This window comes from Schistocerca gregaria, unplaced genomic scaffold (genome assembly GCF_023897955.1).
Source record: "Schistocerca gregaria isolate iqSchGreg1 unplaced genomic scaffold, iqSchGreg1.2 ptg000778l, whole genome shotgun sequence".
Lineage (NCBI taxonomy): Eukaryota > Metazoa > Arthropoda > Insecta > Orthoptera > Acrididae > Schistocerca > Schistocerca gregaria.
This window is the reverse complement of record NW_026062148.1, coordinates 142,501-148,590: the sequence shown is the minus strand read 5'-3', so window position 1 is coordinate 148,590 and position 6,090 is coordinate 142,501. Positions and strand designations below refer to the sequence as shown.

The window sequence follows — 6,090 nt, the reverse complement described above, 5'->3', positions numbered from 1 at the left end:
ACCTAACTGTGGTTGTACCAGATTATCCCTTAACCTAACTCAATTTGTCCCTTAACCTAACTCAATTTGTCCCTTAACCTAACTCAATTTGTCCCTTAACCTAACTCAATTTGTCCCTTAACCTAACTCAATTTGTCCCTTAACCTAACTCAATTTGTCCCTTAACCTAACTCAATTTGTCCCTTAACCTAACTCAATTTGTCCCTTAACCTAACCCACGTTGTCCCTTAACCTAACTCAATTTGTCCCTTAACCTAACTCAATTTGTCCCTTAACCTAACTCAATTTGTCCCTTAACCTAACTCAATTTGTCCCTTAACCTAACTCAATTTGTCCCTTAACCTAACTCAATTTGTCCCTTAACCTAACTCAATTTGTCCCTTAACCTAACTCAATTTGTCCCTTAACCTAACTCAATTTGTCCCTTAACCTAACTCAATTTGTCCCTTAACCTAACCCACGTTGTCCCTTAACCTAACCCACGTTGTCCCTTAACCTAACCCACGTTGTCCCTTAACCTAACCCACGTTGTCCCTTAACCTAACCCACGTTGTCCCTTAACCTAACCCACGTTGTCCCTTAACCTAACCCACGTTGTCCCTTAACCTAACCCACGTTGTCCCTTAACCTAACCCACGTTGTCCCTTAACCTAACCCACGTTGTCCCTTAACCTAACCCACGTTGTCCCTTAACCTAACCCACGTTGTCCCTTAACCTAACCCACGTTGTCCCTTAACCTAACCCACGTTGTCCCTTAACCTAACCCACGTTGTCCCTTTGCCTAACATAGTTCACTGCTCGGAATCTCTGGTGTCGTTGTTATCCTCATGTAGATGTCTTGCGAGTGTTGCTTACTTTCCACATATTCCCGCTATCCACTGTCAATTGTACTGCAATAGGACTATATCGCCCCCCCCCCCCCTCTGCCCCTCTCTTTGTGTCTCCGTCCTCTCAAGCTGGTCGGTCTGGCGTTTGAGTGTTAAATGAGCCTCGCAGCTGTTCAGTTGCGTTCAGATGTCGACGCCCTCAGTGTACGTCGTGGTATGGTCTGTGTCCATTGTCCGCTGATGTCGTACGCGTAACCCACACGCTGTACCGATCATCGGTAGTTACGTACAGAGTGAAGTAGTGTGATACGTGTGACCGTACGCTGGCTGTGCCCAACGGTGTCGAATCTCAATTTCCATATGTTGTGCTCGATGCTACTTGTCTCGTCTCCCAATAACAGCTAGGTTGCACTGTGGTACGCCGTAGAGGCGTGTGGGAGGAACGTACGAACGCATTGTATGTCACCCTGGGTCGCTGGGGGTGGTGGTGCGGTGAGTCAGGTCAGGTCAGCGTGAGCCGTGTGATGTAGTGACGCGTGTATTCCGACTTTGTCGTATTGCCTCACACAAAGTGCTACCCTGGTGGACCGCGTTCCATATCTGGGACATGCCGCAGATGCCGGTTGACAGTGGATCGCGGAAGGGACATCGCATACGTGCGCGGGCCACCTTCCACGTGTTCTCTTCTGCACATGTCGCAGTGTGTATGTGGTCTGATGTAGCGTGTCGTGACACATGACATCCTGGCATGCAAGAATTGTTGAATTCGCAAATGTAGGTGGACATCTACGTTTACTGCCCAAGATACGCAAATGAACTGGAAATCCGTTGTTGAGCGGTTGTTCACGCTGGAGGTGAATCTGTGATGGCGACGATCGGTACAGCTATTAACCGGTTGTTTCAGCGGTACCCGCCACATCCACACACGTGACTAGGCCCATGTGGGTATGAAGCGATACGCGGCGGTGGCTTGGTGGGACTGTTCCCGGCCGGTGAAGGGGGGCCGCCCGGCGTGTTGGCCGCGCGCTGCGTGGGCGCACGCGCAACAGGCGGCTGGTGGGGGGCGCCGAGTGGCAGGAGCGCCAGCCGACGGGCCCGGCAGGCGCCGCAGCTACGCTGCGGCGCACCCTGCACGCGGCGCCTGGCGGCCAAAGTTGGTTCAGCCGAGCCCGGTGCGAAGCGCGGTGGACATCTGCAGTGTGCTGGTCTGATTGAGGACTGTGTGCGTTGAGGATGCGCCGCCGCCTGGCACTCGGCGCCGCGACGCCGTCTGCTGCTCGGTCGCCCCAGCGGTTCTCGCAGGTGGTTTGTATCGCAGTTGTGCGGACGTGTTGGCGCGTGCGCTGTGCTGGGAGAGTTCGCTTCTGCACCCAAGTGGGGCTTTGCCCTTGTGTGGCGCTGGCGTTGGAGCTGCCGGTCACCATAGGTGGCGCGTGTTGTCTCCCGCCGGCAATGCCACGACAGCACGCTCCCGGGCCTCTGTCGGCAGCGGCAAGCTCAGTTGGGAGCAAGGGTGTTCGCACTAAAACCGTCTACTCGCCTAACTCCGGGCGATTGCGCCTCTCTCGAAACCGACCAAGTACCTAGGACGGCGCTGCGCGCCGCCGGGACCTGAGAGGGTTTCGAGGTGTATCGTGCAGGGGAGCTCGGCCTCCTCCTGTTTGCAGAATAATTGAGCGGACGCTTGCGTGTTCGCGCGGGCCCCCGGGACACACTCCCGGGCGGCCGGCTGCTCAGCTCTAGTTGACGCAGCTCCCTGGTTGATCCTGCCAGTAGTCATATGCTTGTCTCAAAGATTAAGCCATGCATGTCTCAGTACAAGCCGCATTAAGGTGAAACCGCGAATGGCTCATTAAATCAGTTATGGTTCCTTAGATCGTACCCACGTTACTTGGATAACTGTGGTAATTCTAGAGCTAATACATGCAAACAGAGTCCCGACCAGAGATGGAAGGGACGCTTTTATTAGATCAAAACCAATCGGATTGGCTTGTCTGGTCCGTTTGCCTTGGTGACTCTGAATAACTTTGGGCTGATCGCACGGTCCTCGTACCGGCGACGCATCTTTCAAATGTCTGCCTTATCAACTGTCGATGGTAGGTTCTGCGCCTACCATGGTTGTAACGGGTAACGGGGAATCAGGGTTCGATTCCGGAGAGGGAGCCTGAGAAACGGCTACCACATCCAAGGAAGGCAGCAGGCGCGCAAATTACCCACTCCCGGCACGGGGAGGTAGTGACGAAAAATAACGATACGGGACTCATCCGAGGCCCCGTAATCGGAATGAGTACACTTTAAATCCTTTAACGAGTATCTATTGGAGGGCAAGTCTGGTGCCAGCAGCCGTGGTAATTCCAGCTCCAATAGCGTATATTAAAGTTGTTGCGGTTAAAAAGCTCGTAGTTGGATTTGTGTCCCACGCTGTTGGTTCACCGCCCGTCGGTGTTTAACTGGCATGTATCGTGGGACGTCCTGCCGGTGGGGCGAGCCGAAGGGGTGCTTTCGCGTCCCGAGGCGGACCCCGTTTAAATCCTACCAGGGTGCTCTTTGTTGAGTGTCTCGGTGGGCCGGCACGTTTACTTTGAACAAATTAGAGTGCTTAAAGCAGGCAAGCCCGCCTGAATACTGTGTGCATGGAATAATGGAATAGGACCTCGGTTCTATTTTGTTGGTTTTCGGAACCCGAGGTAATGATTAATAGGGACAGGCGGGGGCATTCGTATTGCGACGTTAGAGGTGAAATTCTTGGATCGTCGCAAGACGAACAGAAGCGAAAGCATTTGCCAAGTATGTTTTCATTAATCAAGAACGAAAGTTAGAGGTTCGAAGGCGATCAGATACCGCCCTAGTTCTAACCATAAACGATGCCAGCCAGCGATCCGCCGCAGTTCCTCCGATGACTCGGCGGGCAGCCTCCGGGAAACCAAAGCTTTTGGGTTCCGGGGGAAGTATGGTTGCAAAGCTGAAACTTAAAGGAATTGACGGAAGGGCACCACCAGGAGTGGAGCCTGCGGCTTAATTTGACTCAACAACGGGAAACCTCACCAGGCCCGGACACCGGAAGGATTGACAGATTGATAGCTCTTTCTTGATTCGGTGGGTGGTGGTGCATGGCCGTTCTAGTTGGTGGAGCGATTTGGTCTGGTTAATTCCGATAACGAACGAGGACTCTAGCCTGCTAACTAGTCGCGTGACATCCTTCGTGCTGTCAGCGATTACTTTTCTTCTTAGAGGGACAGGCGGGCTTCTAGCCGCACGAGATTGAGCAATAACAGGTCTGTGATGCCCTTAGATGTTCTGGGCCGCACGCGCGCTACACTGAAGGAATCAGCGTGTCTTCCTAGGCCGAAAGGTCGGGGTAACCCGCTGAACCTCCTTCGTGCTAGGGATTGGGGCTTGCAATTGTTCCCCATGAACGAGGAATTCCCAGTAAGCGCGAGTCATAAGCTCGCGTTGATTACGTCCCTGCCCTTTGTACACACCGCCCGTCGCTACTACCGATTGATTGATTTAGTGAGGTCTTCGGACTGGTACGCGGCATCGACTCTGTCGTTGCCGATGCTACCGGAAAGATGACAAACTTGATCATTTAGAGGAAGTAAAAGTCGTAACAAGGTTTCCGTAGGTGAACCTGCGGAAGGATCATTACCGACTAGACTGCATGTCTTTCGATGTGCGTGTCGTGTCGTTGTCGCGCAACACGCTACCTGTACGGCAGTGGCCGTGCGCCGCGTGCGGAACCACGCGTGCCTCTCAAAACTAGCGGAAGTGTTGTTGTTGTGTGGTACGAGCGCTGAAGCTCTGGAGCGGCTGGCCTGCGGTACCTGGCGCCTGGCGCCGGTTTTGAATGACGTTCGCCCGAGTGCCTGTCCGCTCCGGTGTGGAGCCGTACGACGCCCATCGGCTGTGAGGCCGTTGGACACAAAAAAAATAGTGGAACAGGGGCCGTCAGACGCCTCAGTCCCGCAAATGCTACTGTCTTGAAAGAGACAGTGGGAGACTGAAAAGGAAAGATCACCCAGGACGGTGGATCACTCGGCTCGTGGGGTCGATGAAGACGCAGCAAATTGCGCGTCGACATGTGAACTGCAGGACACATGAACATCGACGTTTCGAACGCACATTGCGGTCCATGGATTCCGTTCCCGGGCCACGTCTGGCTGAGGGTCGGCTACGTATACTGAAGCGCGCGGCGTTTGTCCCGCTTCGGAGACGTGGGGAGTGTCGTGGTCGCCTGTGTGGCCGGCCGCGTCTCCTTAAACGTGCGATGCGCGCCCCGTCGCCTGGCGGTTCGCATACCGGTACTTTCTCGGTAGCGTGCACAGCCGGCTGGCGGTGTGGCGTGCGACACCTCGTACAACGACCTCAGAGCAGGCGAGACTACCCGCTGAATTAAGCATATTACTAAGCGGAGGAAAAGAAACTAACAAGGATTCCCCCAGTAGCGGCGAGCGAACAGGGAAGAGTCCAGCACCGAACCCCGCAGGCTGCCGCCTGTCGTGGCATGTGGTGTTTGGGAGGGTCCACTACCCCGACGCCTCGCGCCGAGCCCAAGTCCAACTTGAATGAGGCCACGGCCCGTAGAGGGTGCCAGGCCCGTAGCGGCCGGTGCGAGCGTCGGCGGGACCTCTCCTTCGAGTCGGGTTGCTTGAGAGTGCAGCTCCAAGTGGGTGGTAAACTCCATCTGAGACTAAATATGACCACGAGACCGATAGCGAACAAGTACCGTGAGGGAAAGTTGAAAAGAACTTTGAAGAGAGAGTTCAAAAGTACGTGAAACCGTTCTGGGGTAAACGTGAGAAGTCCGAAAGGTCGAACGGGTGAGATTCACGCCCATCCGGCCACTGGGCCCCCGCCCTCGGCAGATGGGGCCGGCCGCCCGCGCGGAGCAATCCGCGGCGGGGTCGTGTCCGGTTGCCATTCCACTCGCCGCGGGGTGGGGCCGTTCCGGTGTGCGGTGGGCCGCACTTCTCCCCTAGTAGGACGTCGCGACCCGCTGGGTGCCGGCCCTACGGCCCGGTGTGCGCAGCCTGTCCTCCGCGGGCCTCGGTTCGCGTCTGTTGGGCAGAGCCCCGGTGTCCTGGCTGGCTGCTCGGCGGTATATCTGGAGGAGTCGATTCGCCCCTTTGGGCGCTCGGGCTCCCGGCAAGCGCGCGCGGTTTTCTTCCCGGATGACGGACCTACCTGGCCCGGCCCCGGACCCGCGCCGCTGTTGGCTCGGGATGCTCTCGGGCGGAATAATCGCTCCCGTCAGCGGCGCTT

General features: G+C 55.7%; 2 non-coding genes and 1 pseudogene across 2 annotated transcripts in view; all 3 read left to right on the top strand.

Moving 5' to 3' along the window:
• The first annotated feature begins 2,581 nt into the window (after window positions 1-2,581).
• Window positions 2,582-4,476, top strand: LOC126321961 (small subunit ribosomal RNA). The gene has a single exon (XR_007558687.1). It is a non-coding gene; the product is annotated as a small subunit ribosomal RNA (ribosomal RNA).
• A 367-nt stretch (window positions 4,477-4,843) lies between these two features.
• Window positions 4,844-4,998, top strand: LOC126321950 (5.8S ribosomal RNA; annotated as a pseudogene).
• A 190-nt stretch (window positions 4,999-5,188) lies between these two features.
• LOC126321970 (large subunit ribosomal RNA) overlaps window positions 5,189-6,090 on the top strand; it is a 4,024-nt gene continuing 3,122 nt past the window's right edge. Inside the window, exon 1 of the ribosomal RNA XR_007558695.1 lies at window positions 5,189-6,090. This exon is cut by the window's right edge and continues 3,122 nt beyond it. This is a non-coding gene — a ribosomal RNA (large subunit ribosomal RNA).